Below are 24,945 nucleotides of genomic sequence, written 5' to 3'. Positions count from 1 at the left end.
TACACAAGGTCAATAAGACGTAAAATAGCAGATAAACGCAGTTTGTTTTAAAAATTTAAACAAATAAAGACACACAAAACAAAAAAATAAATAAATGATTTGATATGATAAAAAAAATTGTTTAGAATAGTTAAATCAAAACAAAGGAAATAATTATTTCAAACCAAAACTAATAAACAAATTGTTTGTATAGATAAATTAATTAGATAATAAAACTTGTATGGATATTGTAAATAATCTTTGGCACTCGTACATTAACTCATTTGGCGGATACACTTGTAAAGAGTTACCCCGCCTATTAAACTGAATAGAATGGGGAAATAAGTCTTTTCATTTTGTAAGTTGTTGTCCCTAGAAAAGAAGGAAAAGCCAAAACATAAAGAAGTAAAAGTCTTATATTCGGCTGTGCCAAATCCATCAATATGTGAAAATAAAATATTTTTCTGATATAGGGGTTATATGGGGGAAGGATCAATTATGAACCGATCCTCACAAAAGTTGCTAGATAGATGTAGGATCTTATATAACTTGTTTGTGTCCAATTACATCAGAATATTAATGTTAATGTATTTTTAAAAGACAGACGGACGAACATAGCTAGATCGTCGTAGAATCATATACTTTTGAGGATTTGCGAGAAATATTTTGTTGGTGGGTATAAAAAAAATTGTATTTAAACCAGTGGTCGGCATAAATAAAACATAGATTACATTTTATTGATTGAGTTTTTTCTTTCTTATTTATAATTTTTACGAACTTTCTTGATATTCGCGTTGTTTACAGGTATATAACCGATCAGCTTTGACCGAGTACCGATCGCTGGTTTTAACTTCTAGTTTATATGAGGAGCCGCAGAACCACTTTTTCAATTTTTTTTTACAAATTGATTTTTTGGTATTTTTATAATATTTTGGTTGAAATCTTCTAGAAAAAAACAATTCCCCAAAATTTTTAAATTTTCAAAAAAGTATCTTTTGAGATATGGCCACATACCATATGAGATATGGCCGCATAACAAAATATTGGTTGTACAAAATGCTGCCTAATGGCAACCTATCTTTAGAACAAATAAAAGCATTATTTATTTTTTGTGTACAATTTTTAAAACTTACACAATTTTAAACTAATGTAAAATATATTTCCATTGTAAAGCCACACGCAAAAAATACTTCAACCATATTAACATAGATTTTTTAATAGAATTCATATACAATGAAACAATAAATTAATATTTCTTTCATTTAGAATTTTTTTTATAATACCAAACTGATCTGCTGCTGCTCTGTACTTAGATATAGTACCACATTCTAGGTCAATGTACTTTATGTAAAGCCAAATTCAACAGAATAGTTTTTTTTGTTGATTTGTTTCAGTTTGGGTAATAATTTAATTTTCTACACAAAAAAAATGAAGCGATCGTTTTTTTTATAACATTATTGTTTGTTTGTAAATCAACAGGTGTATAGTAAGTAGTAGTTGGCTTTTTGTTGCTTTAGGTTTATTTTATTTTTTTCTGTAATTTAGTTATCAAATCCATTAATGTCTACTCATACAAATTAACCGCTTTTAACGTATAGAGAAATAAAAAAAAATACCAATTACAAACACTCATGTATACAGAATTCATATAAATACCGAAATTGACATGTATTTAGATACAATACGAGGGGGTACAACCAACAAATAGCAACAAAAAATTCGAAATTATTGTAGACCACAATTATTATGATAATTTGTGGTATTTATTTATCGGTCACTGAACGTCAATTTTAAACACCAACATCAGTAGCAGCAGCAGCAACAAGAGCTACTAACTACAACATGGTTGGTTGTTAAAATAACATGATGGTGGTGGTCGTGTATATAATTACTACCACTAATGCCAACATCAACAATTTACTACAACTTCTATTTGTCTATATACATATATATACTTTTGTTTTAACAATTTCAAATTGTTGTTTAAAGTAGGTGTGTTTTAGTTGCTGAGTTTAGCTGCACTTTAATTTTTAATGACATTTACACAAGACAAAAAGTGACCATGGCACTTGATATTTATTAACACACACACATGTTCGCCACAATCCTGAGATATTTGATATTTGAGTACTGGAATATAAGACAACCTTTAAAATTAACAAGTAGATTTTTAAAACAATTTGTTTTTATTATTCTTTTGTCATAATTGTGCACTTGTCAGTCGCTATTTGAGCTCTTAAATTGTGTTTGGTAATTTACGATTATTAGTTTGTAACATAAATTTGAATTTGTATTGGGAAATTGGGCGTGAAAATGTTAGAAAAATTATTAGTTCAAATTTCAAAAATATTTATTTAAGATCTGAAGTGATTTTTTTTATATGGTGCATAAATAAGTTTTAGAAATGTAATGTTTTAAATAATTATTTTTGAAATATGGGCATTTCAGTAAGTGAACAAATAATGTATTCTAATATTATATTAAAAAGATGTCTAAATGTTTATAATATTGGTTTTTCAACTAAGCCGAGTTGTTATCATAATAAATTTTGATTGAAAATTGAAAAAAAAATATTTTTTCTTTTAATGATATTTTTATTGTTTACATATTTGTAACAGTACTGCGTTCATGTTACAAACAACAAATTATTACAAAAAAAAATAAAAGAGTCCGAACAAAGCTCAATTTATGGTAAATTTATCATTTGAGTTAGTTCATGTTCCAATGTCACATTCCAGTACCTAAATCATGGTTTTTATCAGAACTTTGAGATTGTTATTAAAGTGGCTGAAAATTTTAATTCAATCAAAATGTAGTGGTTTTAACTAAAAAATATGTTACTGCATCTAATAATGATACATATATTATTTTGATTTTCAAAGTGGGTCTTTTGAAATTTTGGATAATTTATTTTAGTTTTCCAGATCAACCTATTACTTGGAGACGAAATTTAGACATTAATAATTTTAAAATATAATTTTACTGACTTTGCTTTAACCTTCACTTTACCAAAGGTTTTTTTATGTACATACATGGTTTACCAATATCCACCTGGGTTCAAATGTTTTCATTAAATTATATAGAACTCTAAAATTTGTTCAGTGAGTCTAAATTTTATTTAAATCGAAATAAAATGAAAAAAATTATTAAACTAATAAAAACCGAGAGGTCACCCGGATGGGTATTGGTAAAGCGAAGGTTAAATGTAAGTATTAAATGTATATATTACTTTAGTCCAAAATAGATGTACATATATATAAAATAATATAATAAATACGAAGTTTTTAGTAGTTTAAGAAATTCAGAGTTGAATTCATTAGACTAATCGGCAAAATATGTCGCGTGACAAATCATACTAAATTTTGTAAAACAAAATCCAATGGAAATATTTCAATCAATTGATAGCTATTTTTTCATAAATTCTTTTCCAATCCCAGACTTTTACATTTTTCTAGAGGCAATCGAAAATGAACTAATTTTTTTTATTGCTATATATTGGAAAGAACTAAGCAGCAAAACCAATATTTTGTACGAACAATTTAAACAAGAATTAATTTTTCAGATTTCTTTATGTTTGTCACTTCAAAGTCGTACGAATGTCGCGTTCGTGACTGTGGAAATGCCCATATACAATATAGGTAATGATTTTGCAAATATAATAAATATTTATTTACATACTAGACACAAATTAAAGTTATTAAAGGAATTGAACATAATTTTATTTTGATACGATTTCATTCGAAGGTAAATTATGAAATATAATTTGAATCGATACAAAATAAAAACTAACATGACCGAAATTACGACTCTTTTTAAATATTGTGTACCACTACAACACAATAAATACAAAACTAGGACTTTTTACCACCACAATATTGGAAAATCAAAAGTACAACCCTAAGTAAAAAAAAATATATGTAGTTTTTACAAAAATTATATAACAACCCAGCAAAAACTTAATAATGACTTTCAATTACTGCACAACTTACTTTACAATGACTACATCAACAGTACTTAGAAGTAGTTAAGTAATAGCTGCCGTATAATCTATACAAATATATAAATGTCTTTGTAAGTTTGTTAGTTTGTTTGAGCATCACGCCTAAACGGCTGAACCGATTTTATTGAAATTTGAAACGTAGATAGATCCTTACTGGGAAGCGTCAATAGGCTATATATTTTTTTATTTTACTAGCGTAGCGTAGGGTACCGAAGCGCACCGGATTAAGCTAGTCTGATATATAAGTACTTATTTACAAAATTAAGAACTAATTCATAATAAAATTTATTCTACCTGTGAATGATTAGAGTTTTGTTAATTCAAATCTATTCCAAATTAATTAAAACTATCTTCTTTCAATTTGTTTTTATAATCTCTTAAAAGAAGAAGTCGAAGAAGTCGATTTGTAACAGATATAATAGTAATAACTTTGTTAAGCTGCCCTTATGAAAGTTATTGTTTATTAAAACTGTCTTCCTTTGAAATCATGTTTCTCCTTACATTTGTAAACCCAAATAACATAACATTGTCAAATTCAAAACGAGTTATGATCAATTAAAAATTCAATTTGTTTAAAATCCTTTTAAATAAATTGTTTTGTGTTTATTTTTTTTTTTTAAATCAACCAAATTTTTTGTTAGAATTTTGCATTGTTAAAAATTTTATGTTTATATTTTTTATACAGTATTATAAAACATATAATTCCCTATTGTACTTTAGATACAGCTTCAATCAATTCTTCTATTGCTCAACGTATAATTGATTGTTACATTTTACAACATAATTCTAGAATCACATCAAACAAAAAAAACGAAATCCACATTTATCTAAATACATATATTTTTCACAATCCAACAACTACAACAGAAAAAAATGAATTTAATCCAAATTAAAAACTCCCATCGTGAATGTAAAAAAGAAATAAATTGTTCATTGTTCGTTAAAATATTGTGTGTGGCTGATGGCCTCAACTAAAAACTTGTTGCAATTTAACACCTTCATACTAAATAACAAATCCATACAACAACAAAATTCAAATTACAACAAATAGTAAAAGGGAAAAAAATTTCAGCACGCTTCATGCGAAATATAATACAAAAATAAAACAACGAAAAAAAAAATAAAGATTAAAACAAAAAATAAAATATTTTTAGGTAAATATTTCAGTTTTTTTCAGATTTTTTTCTCTCGTTTTTCTAACGAGTATAAACAAAGCAGAACGTGTGAAAGTAATGAAAATCATAAAAATTCTAACTAAAAAATTCTTACACATACTCACATGTATACACTGGGAAATAGAAATTGTTGTTAACAATTGCATTTGGCTAAAATAAATAGAGCTGCTGTATGTGTGTTTATATGTATTTGTTTGTATGTGAACTGCAATGAACGTTACAATTAAAAATTCAAATTTCAAATAAATATAAAAATAAAACATTAGAACCATAAAATTTTATGCAATTCTGAATGTGCTACACAACATATGTATGCATATTTTGTATCTTTTCTTTTTATAGTTCTGTTCTGTTGTGTTATGTTATGATTATTTTATTCACAATTGCTATATATTATGCAGCATGCAACATAGATGACTTTAACTTACACAAAAATAGTTTAATCTACATGCAGCAAGAAAATAATAAAAATATGCAAGTGCAAATAACATGCTCGTTCTGATCATGTCTTCATATAAACATTTGCCTCTTTAACAAAAACAAACAACCCATATTCATTTAGCAGAATCTATAATTATATTTAGTTTGTTTTTCTGAAAAAAAAAAATTAAGTTGTATGTAAGTAAGACAAACGCGTGCCGAATTAATAAACATTGTTTTAACAAAAAAAATATTCAAAATACATAAAGATTTTGTTCAATATTTCAATATTTTTGTTGTATTTATTGTTTATTTGGTTTTTTTCTCTTATTTTATTCTTGCCTGAATACAAGATTTTTCACTTTTTTTATATAATTTTTAAACAAACAAACGAAAACCTCACTTGTTTAAAGAACTTGAGTTGAGACACTGAGAGAAATTTATTGAATAATTTTATAAAATTTTATAAGTTTCCTAACGAATGAATATATACTTTATAGGTTTATACAGCGGATAAAATGTTTAATAAAGTACATATGGGCTTTTCCATAGAAATATTAACAGTGACTGAAAATAAAAATGTTCATAAACAAACGATTCTTTGTAACATTATATTAAAAACATTTCTTAAGTTTTAGGTATTTTCAGCTAACCTGAGTTATAATGTCATATTAAAAAATCACTTGGAGCTACGATATAGATAATTATGCCCTAAAAGTAGCTAAAACGGCGTATTCATTGAAAAATAATAATTTTAAAAAATAATTTATTCACTTTACTTTATATGTATGAATTTCTATTATTATAAGTTTTTTGTAATTTATGAAATTTTGAAGAAAAATATGTCGCGTGACAAATCATACTAAATTTTGTACAACAAAAACCAATGGAAATATTTCAACCAATTGATAACTACATTATTTCATTTTAATTAAAAAATTCTTTAATAACTTATGTTCCAATTCACAGATTTTTGCATTTTTCTAGAGGCAGCAGAAAACGAGCTAAATTTTTTGTCTCGTTCGGGATACCATGTTTACTGAAAATATATTGGAAGCAACTAATCGACAAAACCTATCTTTTGCACAAAATTACAGCAACAAAAATGCTATTGAAAAATATAAATATGAACAAAATTTTCAGATTTCCTTTTTTTATTTCACTTTAAAAGTTTACGAATGTCGCGTTCGGGACCTTGTCCACATTTCAAAGTAATTCTAAGTAATGCAGATTCTTCATTAATTTTTTAAGAAATTAAAAAATAAACTGAAAGGAGAAAAAATGCTTTAAATCAATATGTATTAGATTTGAATATACCAATCATTAAAAGGTTTAACTAATTTTATTATGAATTAATTCTTAGTTTCGCAAACAGGTACTTTTAAATTTGATTATATGTCAGTCATTACTAAACTACTTCTAAGTATTGTAGATGGTATGAGTTACTTCAAAACCAGACGTAACTAAACAAGCATTACGATTCCACTGTTACCTTTTATAAGTCATTACAATCAATTTACAATGCCCCAATTTGGGGTATCACACGGTCTACTATTTGGTCATATTGTCATAATGTCCTAATATATTATGATAGTTTAAACAAATTTTTGTTGTGTATCAAATAAAAAAGTTCTAAACTAATAACAACCATGTTTATTGTTTTGTCATAAAATAACACAACAACAACTATTATAATATATTAGGACAATATGACTAATAGCAGACCATGTGAATACCCCAAATAATGTGCTAGTATTATAGTTGTGACATGTAACTAATTATTTTAGTGAAATAAAAGTAATGACTTATTTAACTCTCTATTTGTAATGTGTGTGGCAAGTAGTTGCCTTTGTATCATCGTATTTAAGCAATGAGTTAAAATGAAACTATATTTAATGTTTTCATATGGCATGATTCTTGTTAATGATGTCCAAATTAATGCATCCCTATATATATAGAAGCTAATTTCAAGGCCTTGTAATCCTAAATGGATGCAATGAAATTATATCTCATGTATTTTGTTTAATATAATGTAATTATGGTTTATGAAGCTTAACACTCAAAATAATATATTACTACTTTTTAACAAATATTTACTTTATTTATTAAGTGTATAATAAAAGAAAATGTGCAAAGTTTTATTGCTTTAATTGTACAAACAAGAAATTGTTTGTATATATAAAAAACATTATAAATTTTATATATATTTTTTTTTAAATTTTGTAGCTTTATATTGATTATATTACATTACATTTTGCCATCATGTACTTGCACGCATCAACCAAACCTACATAAGTAAGTTCTTGTAAAATATACGGTGTAAATTATTATTATGTTGGCGGTTTAATTTTCAATTGAATTTTTTTTTTTTTTTTAATGTTTATTTTATGAATGTTGTTGTTGCTGCTGTTGTTATTTTTAACAAAATGTTTATTGTATAAAGAAGAATATTGTGCTTTACCCTCAAATTTCAGTTTCTGATTCAATGTGGTTTGCAGTCGGGCAGGCAGACATTGCTGGAGAGTTTAATTTTTCATTAATGTATAAAATACAGACAGCCAGTAGAGTTTGATAGGACTTGCACAATAAAAATTGTATTAGAATTTTGTTGTCTTAATTTTGAGAAAATAAAAACAACATTAAGCTAAAGCAAATAAGATGAAATTATTTTAATTTTGATTTGTAATTGACAGAATTATTATGTGTTTTTTTTACTGTTTGCTTAAATTTTGACGGGTAATTTCCAAGATAAATATTGGGTAATGTTAATGTTAAAGAATTTGTTAAAGAAAAGTAATATTAAAAATATTAAGAATTTTTCAATAATTTAACAAATTAATACATAATTAAAAACTTGTGTTTACCTAAATACAGATTTTTAAAAAATGTTTACACAATATGTAGGAATTTATGATATTTTTTAAATTTTTAAATGAAATTTTTTAAATATCAGCAACAAAATTTGAAGTTCTTCCGAAAACAACTGCAGTTCTGGAGTTAATATCTAAATAATATTCGGGAACCTAAGATATAATGAATACAGTTCAAGAAATGTAGAGGCTGAAAGATAACTGTTATTAAATACAGAATGTTTGAGAACAAATTTTCTGAAAAAAAAATGTATTTAAAACCCATTATACCTAGTGTTATCATAAGTACTGCTTCATGTATAAATTATAAAAAAAAATTTCTGGAAATTTAAAATTTTTTTTTTTCAAAATTTAGAAAAAAATATTTTCGAAAATTTGTACGACATGTTAAGTGACAGGTTATAACAAATCGGAAAACTTTAAAAATAATTTTGTGAAAAATATATTTAATATAATTATGGAAACGAAATTTCGTGAAAACATTTTTGTGAAAATTTGAAAAAATTTCGAAAATAAATTTGAAACACTGCAAAAAATTTGATATGTACAAAAAAAATATTCTGAAAAAATATAATTAACAATAAGATTAACTCAGTAACATGTCAAAGTGTAAGATGCCCTTCGTAGAACATGTTAAAGTGGCAGGTTACAATAAATTTTTTATCGGAAAACTTTAAAAATAATTATGTGAAAATTTCGAAAAAAAATTATTTTAATCAAATTAAATAAACAAAATTGCATGAATATATAAAAAAATTTAAAAAAAAAAATTTTAGATTACCAAAAAAAGTATTTTCGGTGAAAATGAAAATTTAGTTAATTCAATGCTCTGTCATATAGTTTTTTTTTTATTCAATAGCGAAAGTTATGCACTTAATGAAATTGTAATGTCATAATGTTTAAAAAAATTGGAAAATATGAACATTTTTGAAAAGAAAATTTTGAATGAAAAAATTTAGTATTCCCCAATAAAATCTTTGTCGAAATTCTCAACGCAAAAAATCTGAAAAATATTCAAATTAAAAAAATATATCATATAATTTAGAAAACTTTAAACAAACTAAAAAATTAATTTATACAAATTTCTAGACTAATTTTTGTTTTTAATAGGCAATATGTCAAATACTGGTTGAAGCAGTGGAATTAAACATTTGATAAAAACGATTCATCCAGTGTAAAAATTATTTGTTCGAAATTCACATAATCAAAACCTTGTAGAAAGTTTTAGGAGAATTGGAATATAAGAAATTATTCCTTGAAGAATATTTCATTTTATTTCCAACAATAATTTGTTTATAGGTTTATTAAATTTTATAGTTGAAATCCAATTAGAAAATGATATGGAAATTTCTAGAACAGTCTTTTTGAATAAAATAAAGTTAACTGTGTTGAAATAAACAATAGAATTGAAAATATTTTATTCACAGGTTACGTCTGTTTCATCAAATATTTGTCATGTGTGACCCTTAATAAGCTAGAATTTACAAAAACAAACATTTACAATTAATGAATAATTAATGAATAATTACTTTTCGGCTTCTTATAAAACTGTTGACATTTCTCACTGACTAGAATTTAATATAAATATTAAATTTTAAGCGACGAAATACATATAGACTCCACAGATTAAGCAAACAAACTGAGAGAGGCCCAGAGACTCTCTTGAATCTCTGATATGATTCACTTTAAATCCCATTAAAATTATCGCAAATCTAAACACCCTTTCATTAAACAACACTTTTACACTTCATCTAAGCTAAATTGCGCGTTTTTTTTAACAAAAGAATAATTAATTTTTGTTAATTTAAAACATTGTTTAATGTACGCAAAAAATGTTAATGTATTGTTTTGATTAAAACCAAATTACAATTAAAGTGCGTTTCAATAACAACATTTGTGTATAAGTTAAATAAATACTAAAAGCAGCAATCCAAATAATATACATTCAATGACCAAAAACATACATATACTCGTAGTTAAGAATTTAAGTACACATGTTTTTGAAATCGACAGAAATTCAGAACAAAAAAACCTTGAATTCTTATCAGCATCCAACAACATAAAATCAAAACACACGCTTATTATTAAATCAAAATAACTATACAAGTTTGGATAAAACTACAAAACATTTTAAATAAAAACTAAAAATAATATAATATAGAAAACCACTTACTTTTTGAAACAAAATTTTTTTTTAAATCCTCAATGAAATAATGGAAATTTATAAATTTTTCCTAAAATTGCGGCCAACACTTAAAATAATTGCCAAAATAATACAATAACAAACACAAAACACTTTTCGCACACAATTAATTAAAGTGTCAAAAAATTCACTTGATATTTTTCGTTTGTTTTGGAAAATTTTACTCTTAAAAAATATTTTTGTTTTTTTTCTCTTTTTTTAAAAATTATTTAAATTTTTATTAAACATAACTTTTATATTGTTGTTTTTTTTAGCTGTTTTTCTTTAATACTATGACACTTTACAAATTCTTAAGCTCATAAATTTGTTGCTTTTAAAAATAAAACATTACTAAAATAATTTCATTTCATTTTGAAGTTTTTTTTCTCGGTTTCAACTTTATTTGTTGTTAAGTGCGTTAACATTTTTTAATTGTTTATATAGAAAAATTGTTCATTTAAATTGAGGAAAAACACATTTTCTTTTTGTTTTATTCGGAAATATTGTTCTTTCTTCAACTTTGCGTGTTAAATCTGTGAAATCTGAATACAAACTGAACACAAGTATTCAATTTTTGTTGAAACACTTACAATTTGAAAATAAAACGAAAAATATCAAAATACCACCAAAAAAATATATAAAAACAAAAATAATAATGAGTAAAACACACACACTCTCACACTCATATTTTTGAAATAAAAACACTGAAATTGTTTGTATTGTAGTGGTAGTTGTGTTTTAATCTTTCAGTACGAGTACTACAAAATGAACCATAGTGTTTCTGTCTGTCCGTCCATCTAGAAACGGAACAGAGTATTTTTGGTTTGTTTTTAAGGAAATTAAGAAGAAGAAAATTTTTAAAACACTCACACACATCCACACACCAACAATCTTCTTGTGGTAGAGTAAGATTTGTTTGTTTTTGTTGTTTCCTCAAAAACTTATAGTCAAATTTTACAGATAAACTTACGCAATTTTACTACTTAAAAACCAAGTGTTTTTATTGGTGTGTGTTATACGAATTTTACTCAAACTCAAATTTTTCGTTTAAAGAAAATTGTAGGTAAAATTTCAAGACTCTCAAAATCAAAGATATTTTTACTCAAGGATATTTAAGTAAAGACAATTGAGTGCTAATCAGGGATATACATCTCAATTGGTGTATTAAACTAGGTTTAAATGTTTAGGCCACAACTAACAGTGGGCACTTGATATTTGGAATTAAAATAAATCTTAGAAAACAGGTAATCACAGAAAATTTTTAGTAACAATCCTGTGGGAATCTTGTGTTAATTGTTTTAAACATATTAGTAGCGTAATATGAGAAAAGTATTTAAATGACTTAAAGCGTTAAAGTTCTTATAATTTTCATTAATTTAAATTTACCTGTATGACCATTACTATAATATCCAAGACGGAACCAAATTCCTTAGTGAGCTGTCAGAATGTGCGTAAAAGGCGCCAATTTCTCTATGTTAGGACCTGTTTATAAACCAAGGGGAAGAAACATAACCACATTACTTGTTATTTGACTGGTTCTGTTGGGGTAGGGACCGGTTTTAATAGTAATACTATTTATGAAAGGGACCTGTTACTTTAACGGGTGTTGGTTTAAATGTGGTAAACTGATTGACATGGGTCACGGTATTAATCCAAACAAAACTTTTATTATTTTAAATGAAATGATAATATTTAAAATTCATTGATAAACTGTAAACTTTTAGTCAATATTTAAAACTTGAAAGTATTACTACAAACTATAAATTTCCCACAAAATACTTCCCACAAAATTTTTCGTTTAATATAGTATTAAACGAAAAATGGTATTAGTTCCACTACAAGTTTAAGAACGCATACATATAGCCTGTACTTGTTTGGCGTTGGGATCAATGATATTTGTTTGAAATGCTCACCTCCAGAACTGGTTCTAAAGAAGCATTGTGGAGCTAGAACATGTTATATAAAATGGTTCTGGGACCAGTTCGTTAATCAGTGCTTTTTATTTAAAATTGTTACCATCGTAACTAGTTCTGAAGTAGCTTTACACATTCTTACTAGTTCTTCCGTAAATGATTTTTGTTTGAAATTGTCACGTTAGGAACTAGTTTCAAGAAGCAGATGAGGAATTTCAATGATTAGTTTATTGATTTAGCCTTAGTAGGCTTAAAACATAAGATGCTAAACATTCATAAAATCAATGGAATTATAAAAAGGTTTTGGAAAAAGTTTAATTTTCAAATATTGACGGAGAACTGAATATTGTATTATTTCCAATTCATTGAAAATTAAACAAAATGTTGGCTCATTTTTATTTTCCAAAAAAATAAAAGTTTTTAAAAGGTTACCAAAGAGTTGTTCCGGAACTAGAAAGTGATCTATAGAACTTGTTTAGAACCAATGCATAACTAGAGCCAAAGTACAGGTTCCCTAATGTTCCCAAAGAAGTATTTAAGAATCACATTATTGTTCCACAGAACTGTTTCCAGAAGTAATTGCGACATCACTAGTTCCAAGAATCTGATGTGGTTCTGATTACACTCGTTCTGAAACTAGTTATTTTAGAACAATCTCTGAAAAGTTTCCTGAGTATATTTAGAAGTATTTATCATCAATCAACACATTCAACCATGGCAAATTATTTCTCAAAAAACATTTATTTTGATTTGAGTCAAAATTATCTACCGGTATTTTTAAAATATTATTCTAATGCATTAGTTGTTGAAATAAATTAAGCTAAGTTTATCATCCGAAAGGTCCAATTTTCAATGACGAATAATCATTTTGATAACAAAATTTAATGTACGTGATGTTCAATCGTGTGATCTGACATCAAGACTGTATAATAAACTACATACATATTTGACAGATATCGCCAAAACAATATGGCACCTACAGACTGTCATCGACATTCTCTTATTCGAAAACATTTCAGCTTTTATTAACTTAATATTTAAAGTAAACCACAAAAAGGTTTTTATTTACGGAATGGGTGGACATTTTTATAATAATTTGAAAAATTTCCAACCAATTTTTGCCTTATATACCTTATAGAAAATAAAAAACATTCCCATCCGGAAATTTCAAATCACTGCAGACTTCTATATCTGCGTCCATGTAAAACCTGCTGACACCTACGAAATTAATCCTACTTTTTGTCAAATGTCTGTGGATTAAAGTAATAGGTTGACCACATAACTAGAAATCTATTAAATTTTTAAGATGCAAATTTTACGTGGCACAGGTTCATAAAAGTCAGTTCAGACCTAAAATTTTGAACTTCGATATTCCAAAAATTAAATAAGAAAAATTTCAGAGCCAATGTAACAAGGGTACACTACATTATCACTCAAAAAACAAATTCCACTCTTAAATAAATATTGAGTAAATATATTTTGAGTTTTACATCTCATCAAAAGGATAATATGCCCTTCTAACCACACAAACAGGTAGTATTTTGATAAAAATTTAAAGACAAAAGAAATTTATCTCAAAATAAATAAAACAAAAGGGAAGCAACGAAGAAGAATACAAGACACAAATAAAAGATAAATAAAAATATCTCAGCAGGTAAACAGAAATGTTGTTTTTGTTATAATCATTGTGTCTATAGGTCAGTAACAAAACAAATTTATGAAACATCATGAATTGTCACCTACATTTAATAGTCCAGGCTAGCAGCAGCAGCAGCAGGAATGATCGTATTTAATTGGGTCACAAAAACAATTTCAAATCATTCTTATCATTATTGTAGAAAATTATTTAAAGGTTTTCTATGGTTTTCAAACACCATGGGTAAGCAAAGTATACACACTTACAGACAATAGACACAAGAATGACACATGGATGGATGGATGGAAAAATATAAAGAATAATAATAAATGGTCTTTATAGACAACCAGGTGAATGGACGGACAGACTGATAGGCCAAATTGAAATGGTGACAAAAATATGTTTTATAGGTTTGCTAGTCTCTAAACAATGGTTTAATTTTTAAGAAGAGTTAAATACAGATTGTTCTAAATGCATACATAATAGATATACAGTAAAAGGTTTTTTTGTATTGAGATTACAGATTGGTAGTATATAATTTTATTAGAAAAGTAGTTTCAGATTAAAGTCAGTGTGTCTTGACATATTTTGGCGCGTTCGTAAAACGCGTGCTTAGGTAGTCAAATCAAATGAAATCAGTTCAGCTCAACCCTGCTCAGCTACTTGTTACTATGTAATTTGTTTTAGGTCTAGAGTGATATAGAGTTTGAAATTTTAAATTGGTATTCCTAAAATAAGATGATTATCATTTGAAAAATTTTAAGTAATTTTTATAGTCTGCTGAACAATAACTTTATTTCTTAACAATTATGAGTTTTCAACTTGTTTACACATAATTACATATAAGGACACAGGTATTAAATTCAGTTTTGAAACAACTGTCTTAATGACTTTTCTTTGTGACCGTTTGAATTGTATTATTCTGCATATTTGTAGCTTGTTGTTTGTGTTTTAGTTATAAAATTAAAAGTTAATCTGTGTAACTACCTTGAGCTGTCAATTAAATAGTGGACAATGTGTTACAAGTCATATCAACTTTCATTTATTATGAGTAGACCAACAAAAACAAAAAGAAAATTAGTTGGTTTATAATTATAATTATTATTTTGAAAAAGTAAGATCTTGAAACAAGTCTTATTTTATAAACAAAGATTTCAAGTCCAGTCCCCAATTAGTATTTAAAAACTAGTTATATTTTTTTTTGCTATACATATTTTAACAATTTCTTTTAAAAATCTTGTACCACATGTTGAAGTTTTGGTATGATAATAAACTAAAACCATCATTATTTTCGACTCTGATATCTGTTTTTCTTCTATATTTTTAACTAATAATTTCAGTATGATTTAGAAAAATATTTTCTGCTTTTTATTTAAAGTTCTTTTATAAACTGATATGACAGAGTAACCGTATTTATGACCATCACGTTACAATAATAAAAAAAAAACTTTATATAATTTGCCTCCATGTAACTTCATTACAAAAGCCAATGTCATTATCATTTGCTATTTATAAAATATAAATAAAGCTCATGTGTATGAAAATAGATGCTTTTTTATCTTGAAAAGATTAAACCACCATGACACATCTAATAATTTTGTTTACTCATAACCATGATAAAAGTGTAGGGGAATTATAAAATTTGATTTGGTATCTAAAAACCTGAATTGAATCGAATATTTAGCAAATACTTAGTAAAAGATGCACAGATCAACTGTTTATAGTCTAAAAATGAGAAATGAATCCATCAAACAAAGAAAAGAACAAATCATGTTTTTCTTTAAGATCCCTTTCAAAAATTTCTACAGACCTGTGGTTTCGATACATATTTTGATTTTCAAAACTTATTCTGCACAATCAAACACGTTCTAAGAGATGCTTCACTCAAATCTGTAGACTCCAACTGGATATTACAAAAATCCATGAAATAATTCAGACAGGGAAAAAATAATTTTTAGGCATAGGTGATTGATGAATAATTTTAAAAATTTGAAAAAAGCTGTTTTATATTAAAAGCATTTTTTAAACTTCTTTAGATCATAATGGTATGAATTTGGGGGGCGAAAATAAATTAAAATTTATTTTATATTTTTCTTTTTTATATTAAAAATTTTGGATTTTGGGGTGGGAAATTATCTTTTCTCCCCCCATGGATTCGCTCCTGTTTGAAATCCGTTAAAAGATCCATAATTGGGAAACGTTGCTTTGCAGAACTATATATGTGAGAAATCTGTTCAAACTGCTGATAAAGTATTAAATTACGAATTTTAACCGTTACTTTAAATATATATTTTTATACTAGTTTTAAAAAAACTCAAAAATTTGTTGAAAAATATTAAAATTATCACAAATTCTATGAAATTGTAAAACTTTCCAATTTAAATGTTTTTCCAATTGATAAATTTAAAATTTAACTTTTTGTGAAAGAAATTATAAAATTGCAAGTTTGACTTCTTGTCTTAAAGAAATTTGAGAGAATAAATCCAAAAGGTATTAGGTCAAATCAAATGGAAATAATAACAAAAATTTTGACTGAAGTTGAATTTCAGAATATTATGAAAAAATACATTTGACTAAAATCATAAGATTGTAACCATTCGTGCTTAAATGATAAAAAATTAACGAAATGTTCAAAATAATTCCATAAAATTAGATATTTTCAAATAAAGGATATTTTAACAAAATGGTAAATATTTATTTAAAAAATGCTTTGTTTGATTAATTGTAATCTCATGGCCATTAAAGGTATAGTTTTAATTAAAACGTTATATTTAAATGACAGAAGATAATTGGTTTGTGACTTAATAAAAGTCCTGAAATCAAATTTCATATTTTTTTGTTTTTTTGATAAAACTGAAATATTAAAAAATTAAATCCTTGATACCGGCCTGAAAATTACTAAACATTGGTGCATGATCTCAGTTTTTTTTACTAAATTTAATATTTCACAGAATTCGATGAATTCAAATATAAGATGCGGCTAAATTAAGTAAATAACTTAACCCTTAATAGCACTGGTTCCAAAATTACCCCAAAACAAAGTTTGGATTATATGCATAAAATGGTTAAATTGTTGTTTATTTAAATAAAATAGTTCCCAAATTTATTTTGATAACATTGTAATCGGGCAATGTTTGTTAAGTATTTTAGAAATGTTGACCCAAGAGCAATAAATGGTAAATTTTCAATAAAAGCTTTATCTTTGTATGACAGCTAATGATTTTTTTCTAATTCGTTATATTTTATTTGAAATATTCCAAAATGAAGCCTTTGAATTTTGGCTTATGAGAGATTTTTTCACAAATTTGAATGGATCGACTAAGAATTTTATATCGACACATAATACAAAGACTGTACAGTGCGAGTATCTGAATGAAACTAATTACTCAAGCACCACGAGTGGTAGTTTTATTAATAACACAGGGCAACAAAATCGAAACAATTTTAGAGGTTTTTTAAACCACTACACAATTTTGATATCTCATTTTGTTCCTATTACATGTGGCTTTTCGATAATGCAATAAATCTGAAAAATGTCTGCCGATTTAGATTTTTTATACAAAAAATTGCATTTTTCACGTAAAAAAATAAATTTTTTGCTTCAATTTGTTATTATAACTCCGAAACTACTGAGCCGATTGAAACGCAATATATATGTATATGAAAGTTTGTACATAGCATTGGGAAAATATTTTCAAAATTCAATCAATCGAATGAAGCAACTACTTAATGTTATGTATAGCAAACAAAAAAGTAAAATTTTGTGAAAATGAGCGAATTCACTTAATTGTGAATAAATTCGAAAATAATTAATCGATTTTTATGATCGATATCTCATTTAGTTTCTATTATATTTGGGTTTGCGATAAAGCAATAAACCTGAACCATTTCTGCCGTTTTCGATATTTCATGATCCTTTTAAAACAAAAACAATTTGTTATTTTCAAGTAAAAATATATTTTTTGTTTCAATTTGTTATTTTGTTTGTAACTCCGAAACTACTGAGCCGATTAAAAAGCAATATATAAGTAGATTAAAGGTTATGTAAATTTTTTTAAGTTTACCTCAATAATATCGGACTAACCCTTTTGAGTTATCATAAATTATGTAAAGAAACATATACAGTGAAGCCTCGATTATCCGTGATTCGATTAACCGGCAACATCAATTATCCGGGAAAGAAAAAGAAAATATTTTTGGATCGATTTCAACTTTTTTGCATCGATTAACCGTAATTAACTCTACTATCCGGGAATTTAAGCAAAATCTTTTTCGATTATTTTTGAACAATCAAACACAATGTGAATAAATCGAAAAGGAGAATTCCCTCGACTTTTAAAGTTTTGTGTAGAAAGTGATTCTGTTATTGGCTTTCGATGTTTCCTGAAAGAACAAACTCCAATTTCTGGATTAAATGAAAAGGCTAAAATATTCTGCTCAAAATTAAACAAAAAAACGATAATGCTGCAGGAGAAAAACCTTAATGCTGCAGGAGAAAAATGATTATATAGCTGCCACAATTTTTGTGGAAAAATTAAATGAATTCATATCAATGGAAAAACTCAACAATGACAATCAACAATGAACAATTTTTCCCACCAAATGTGATGTCTTTGATCTATCCAATGGATCAGGGTGCAATATGGAGCTTTAAATGTCATTATCGAAGAACTCTAGTGTAAAAACTAGTTACATCAATCAACAGAGAAGAATTTAAGAAAGCACTGTTCTCAATTAATAATCTATCCATAGAATTAAAAAATTTTACCATTTTTTTACTTAGGAAACCATGATGCATCAAATCTATATAGTGGTTAGTGAAGCCTTTTTTGCTGTTGAACTATGTAATGGGTTCCATACAGCTAACGAAATGTTTTAATTTTTCACGATAATTCATACCTTTGACTGTGATCATTTTTACCCAGGTTACATTAACTTAAATATATATATAAAACACTAGAAAGATAGTGAAAAATAGATTTAGTATTATGATTATGCATAAAAGCTTAACGTTTTTAGTTGCAACTTAAATAACGGTTTTAAGAGACATGAAACTCAAGAAAAACTTTTATGACTGTCACACAGCTACGAGTAATTATATATGTTTGTATGTGCTTATGAAATGTAATTCACTTTTTTTGTATATTTTTAAACTTTTCACAAATGAAACTAAAACAATAGACAATAAATACAAAACTGTAAAAAAAAATTTCACCGTATTTTCAAAACCACAAATAGAATAAAATTATTTAAATGTACTACGAGCACAAACAATCTTAATACATTCATATTATACCCTACTAAAACTTACTCTCTCTCTCTTAGCTGTAGCTGTAGATTTAGGTTTTACTAATTTACAATTTACATTTTACATTTAACACATTTTGTATGCGTAAAACAAACTTTGAAAGAAATTCAATTCAAATCAATTCAATTAATTTTCAAGTTTATCGATCACACTGCTTTTGCTGGCAGTTCTTAAAGACAATTTACCACTTTTCGAATTTATTGTTAAGAAACATTCAACATTCAAATATTAAACAGATGAACGGACAGACAGAAAGACAATCAGTCAGTTAGATAAAGACGAGAGACAGACAGACAGGCAATTTGGTTGATTGTTGAACAATCAATTAAGTATTTTTGTGATGGTTTTCTATTATTTGCACATTATAATTAATACCAGTGAGGGAAGAGTCTTATCTTTTTATTTATTTTTTTTTTCGTTTTTATTTGTTGTACTTCAAAAGTGCTAGAATAAACTTTGAAAAATGCATTTATTATTTGGATGGCTGGATGTTTGGATGGATGGTTGGTTGGCTGACTGAATGCCTTGCTGGTAGGTTGCTGGCTGGCTGGCTTTGTTGTTGGCTGAATGGTTCATTGGCTGTTAGAAACTGCTTGCAACCAAATGCGGTTTGATTGATGTGTCGCCATTAAGTAGCCGTTAATGTCGATTTAATGAGTTTGTTGTATGTATAGGATTTCATACATAAGAAGGTTTTATCTTCCCATTTCTCTCTCTCACTATCTCCTCTCTTAACTCCTCTACTTATTTGCTTTTTTTTTCAATCTATCTATTCTACAAATATTTACTGCTCGTATCTCTCAGTATTTGGTTTCACATTTAGACATTGGAAACAAATTTATGGTTGTGTTAAAATTTATTTTAATGAACTTTTGTGGTTTTATAGATTGATTAGCTAGATGATGCACAAATAAGAATAAAATTTCAATTAGTAGTTGAATTTGATGCCAAAAATATGCTTAATGAGGAAGTGTTTTGTTTCGCCGTTTAATTGCCCCAAAAAATAACCATTTGCATAGTGATGTGTTTAAGTTTTTTAACAAAAAGAGTTTCAGCAGATAGTTCCATTTTAAATTAGTTATATTTACAAAAAAATATGAATGATTTTTATTAATCAATTTAAAGTTATGACTTCTGAGTCACTTAAAATTTTGCTTAGTTTTTTCTCTTGTTTGTAGCTTCATTTATTTATTTATTAAAATAAATTAACTAGAATTTTGTTAAAAACCCATAAATCATGTGTTTTCAAGTATTGGTTTAACACCTTTGACACTGCCAATTAAATTACAATAGGGTTTAATTTAGTACAAGTGGACAAATATTTTAGTTGGTTTTTTTTTGCTGCTACTGCTTTGAAGACAATGGAATGTTGTTTCTATTATTTGACTTGTAAAATACCCAATGAGTCACTTAAAATCTTTAAAACTTGTAGTTGATTTATAAAATAAGTTAAATAATTTTAAGGTTAAATAAAAAATTGATGGTTTGACATTTGCAAAATCTAATAAAAGCGGTGGTTTCCTCTTTCATTCAATAGTTTTTAAACAAAAAATATATTTAATTTATTCCCTTCTCTCTTAGATGCAATTATTTAAGAGCGAATAAATTAAACTGTTGTCAATCATCGGACAATTTAAACAAACAATTTCTTAGCCTGTATGATTTGGAAAGAGATACACCAGCCACTCGTTCGAAATATATATTGCGTTCAATGTAGGAACTAATTTTCTATAAATTTTTTTTCATTGCATACGAATTAACTAAAATTAACAACTGATAGCCGGCTGAATTTCACGCCAATACATTTTAAAAATCAAGCCCAAAATGTTTCTGGTCATAAATAGCCGCCTTTTTGGAAAAAAGTGAATGGAAAATTGGATCCAATTTAAATGCGTCCACAAATATAGACCTGTCTCGTACGACTGATAGCTGGCAAAGCATAATCGCCGACACATTTAAAATCCACCACCGAAAATTTTTCGTAATGAAAATAGCCTCAATTTTTTATATAAATCCCTTGGTAATTTTATAATTTAGTTTTAGCTGACAACATTTTAAGAGTATGCCGCCTCGGCGGTGAAATTTTGTCGGCGCAAATCTCTGTGTACAATCTTTAAGATACCAGAAATTTTGAATTCGCAATTGTTTTTTTTATTGTGGATCTAAAATAAAGTCAATAATATAGCGAATAACTTCAATATGTTGATTTTACTTAAAAATAATTCCGGATATTGCATTCATTTTTTTATATGGTGTTTGATATGTTCAACATTGAGATAACTTTTTAAAATATCGAACTCCATATAAAAAAATTCACACGAATTAAAAACATGTTTAAAGTTAAAATGTGACTTCATAAAGACCTACTATTGAAGGTAAAATTTGACATCATAAAGACCTACGATTGAAGCTAAAATGTGACTTCATAAAGACCTACGATTGAAGGTAAAATTTGACTTCATAAAGACCTGCGATTGAAGCTAAAATGTGACTTCATAAAGACCTACGATTGAAGCTATAATATGACTATATAAAGACCTGCGTTTGAAGCTAATATATGACTATATGAATATCTACGATCAAACTATAATATAATATAAAAATAAGACATTTCGTTGCAATTGAGCTCTTTAATTTGTTGATTTGACTGAAAAAGTTACTTACAAAGCGAATTTATAGAAGGTTGTGGCGAATTCAGGAAAATTCAAGCGGATTTAGTTTTTATGTAAAAAATGCGAGAGAAATGTTTTGAATATCAAACTATAAATTCGCCTTGGTTACATGTTTAAGCCGACCTAAAAGAGCTTACATTTTGAGGGTGGGGACAGGACTCAAAAACCATGAACTTTTAATGACAACTCAAGTAAAGTCTAGGAGTTTCTCACAAGTACTTAAATTTTCAAAATATTTGATGAAATAAACGAATAAACTACTAGTTTTAGCAAATAGTTATTCGATCTGATTCGACATGAATCAGATCGAATCAAAATAAACTGAAACATTTGTTTATGGTAAAGCTAATTTCCAAATATTTCAACAATATGAATGTACCTTAAGCCATAGAAAATGAATATAATTGAACCATGATTAAACCCTCTTACAAATCTAATAACTGAAAAATAAATATTTTCAAACTACACATGCAATTACTAAGAGGATTTAAATTTCAATGGTCAATACCAGGTTTTATCAAAAACAAATTTTTAATAAAGAACTTTACTATTAATTGAGCCCTGGAAAAATATTGTCAATTCGCAAAGTTCAAACAGAATTTAAATAAACTTTAAAAACTATTATAAATGATGAACAGCAAATAAATAAATAAAAATAAATAAAACAACTGAATGAACAAAATTGAAATATTTAATGAAAAATTCATGAGACAAACACAATTTGTATAAAGTACAAGCAAGAAACAAAAAAAAAACAGAGAATCCAAAAAATTCGTATTTATTTATTAATAATATTACTCGTACAATGTATACATATAAAACTGTTATGTGAATGTGCGAATGCAAATAAAATATAGTTCATACAACCAAACATTAAATATGTCGATACAATGTTCAATACAATAATAAATAACACAAGTTAAACTATTTAATAAATTATTGAAAAAAAAATGTGAAAAAAACACAAGTGAACTGTAATGAACTTTTAATAAAACTTTTGCAATATTAAACAAAAGCAAAAAACAAATTTATTGCAAAACAGAAAGAAGGTGGTGGGAATTGACAAAAAAAAAAGTATCCACTAAAATGCATTCACATAAAGCCGAACATTGTTTGTCTCAACATGAACTATTGAAATTAAATGTGAAAAATTATTTATACGTTTTTAAAACATTTTTTTTTAGTGAAGGTAAAATGCAAAACACCAAAAAAATATTAAAACTCAAACTAGCATTTGTTGTTTAATATCAGCATTATTTGTTTTAATAGATATTACCAAATTTAATAGGATTTTATTTAACCAAAAACAAATACATAATTTAGGTGTCTTTTTAAAGGTCATTTAGTTTTTAACATTTTTAACATAGAAAAGCTGTTTAAAAGTTATTAACTAGATGTTAATGTTTAAAACAACTGTTTCAATTGTTGGTTTATTGTGATTCAAACAAAACAAAATACCCCAATGTTATTACACACAAAATTTGACTACATATTTTGTATGCGTAAATTCGTGCAATCATACCAATTGTGTGAGTATCATAAAATAGCACCCAAAAAAACCCTAATAATATTTGTATGTTTAAAATATACCATACAAAATGTGTCACTAATCTAGTACTATGTATTTAAAGTCCTTGAATTGTTCGTAATAAAATATATAATTACATAGATTTTAAATTTTCATAATTTTTTTTGTAAACTACTACTCTTTTTTTAATATAAATTTTAATTTATTTTTGTAACTCACTGTGCAATTTTTATAGGCTATGAATACATATGTCCAAGGCTATCAACTGGGTTGTTGCTCTATTTTTTTTAATATAATTCAAAATCAAATCATGCTTTTCTATCTTTTTGAGAAATTAGTTTTAATATACAATAACTTTACTCAAACATGGGATAAATGGAGTAAACTGTTTTGGGTTTTTCTATTGACAATTATTGTACTGATTTACATATGTACTGATTAAATATAAACGTCTAAAATATATTAATAGGAGAATCCCAAGGCCCATCAGAATTTAACATATGGGGGATTTCAAGTCAAATGAACCAACTTTATAAATCGATGTCTTCCGATCGGGATGAAATTTACACGTATTGATTAGTAATTCAAACACAATTTTTGAACAATATCGGTCAGGAACTCTCTGAGTTAGAGGGGTTCAAATTTTGACATTTTGGCCAAACATATGTTTTTTCGCATCCATGTAACTTATTACTTATTGTTCTTAGCTAAATGTGTCTTAGATTTTTTAGATTTAGATTTCTTCTATATTTCGAAAAAAAAAATATTAAAAAAAATTAAAAAAATTTTAATATTTGTTTTTCGAAATCTTTTTTGACTAAGCTTTCTGTTGAGCAAAAAAAAAATTAAAAAATGGCCCATTTGGGAAAAAAAGTTAGATTTTGCAAAATAAAGTCAAAAATTTTATGTCTTGAGTTACAAAATATTTATTTTGGGATATCTACCACTCGCATCGCACTAAGCAAACAAAAAGGTCTTCAAGGACCTAAGCTTTCTTTTGAGCAAAAAAAGTGCCCATTTTGAAAAAAAAGTCAAAAAAGTATTTGATTTCGGAAAAATATATTAAATTTTAACCCCCTCTAACTCAGAGAGTTCTTGACCGATCATGTTGAAAAATCATGTCTAAATTACTATCCAAGAGGTCTAACCTTGTTGCAAATCCGAACAAATATTTAAGAAATAAAAAAATTTGAATTTTTCTAGGAATTACTGGATTTTCTTTTCATAAATCGTTTCCTACCTTTATCTTTTACTAACAAAAT

The 24,945-nt window shown here is 26.3% G+C and overlaps 1 protein-coding gene across 2 annotated transcripts in view; it reads right to left on the bottom strand.

Annotated features, from left to right (window-relative positions):
* The window catches only part of fog (folded gastrulation), a 77,060-nt gene that overhangs the window by 8,247 nt on the left and 43,868 nt on the right, over positions 1-24,945 (bottom strand). The window contains exon 1 of one of the 2 annotated variants that reach the window (XM_065507031.1): positions 10,618-11,286. The exons of the other annotated variant lie outside the window; for it this stretch is intronic. The gene's annotated coding sequence lies outside the window, so the exon portion shown is untranslated. Of the gene's footprint in view, positions 1-10,617; positions 11,287-24,945 lie in introns of those variants that run through there. 2 annotated transcript variants of the gene reach the window in all.

This window comes from Calliphora vicina, chromosome 4, assembly GCF_958450345.1.
Source record: "Calliphora vicina chromosome 4, idCalVici1.1, whole genome shotgun sequence".
In the NCBI taxonomy this organism is placed as follows: domain Eukaryota; kingdom Metazoa; phylum Arthropoda; class Insecta; order Diptera; family Calliphoridae; genus Calliphora; species Calliphora vicina.
Note: the sequence above shows the minus strand (reverse complement) of the source record. Positions and strands in the feature narration are given on the sequence as shown.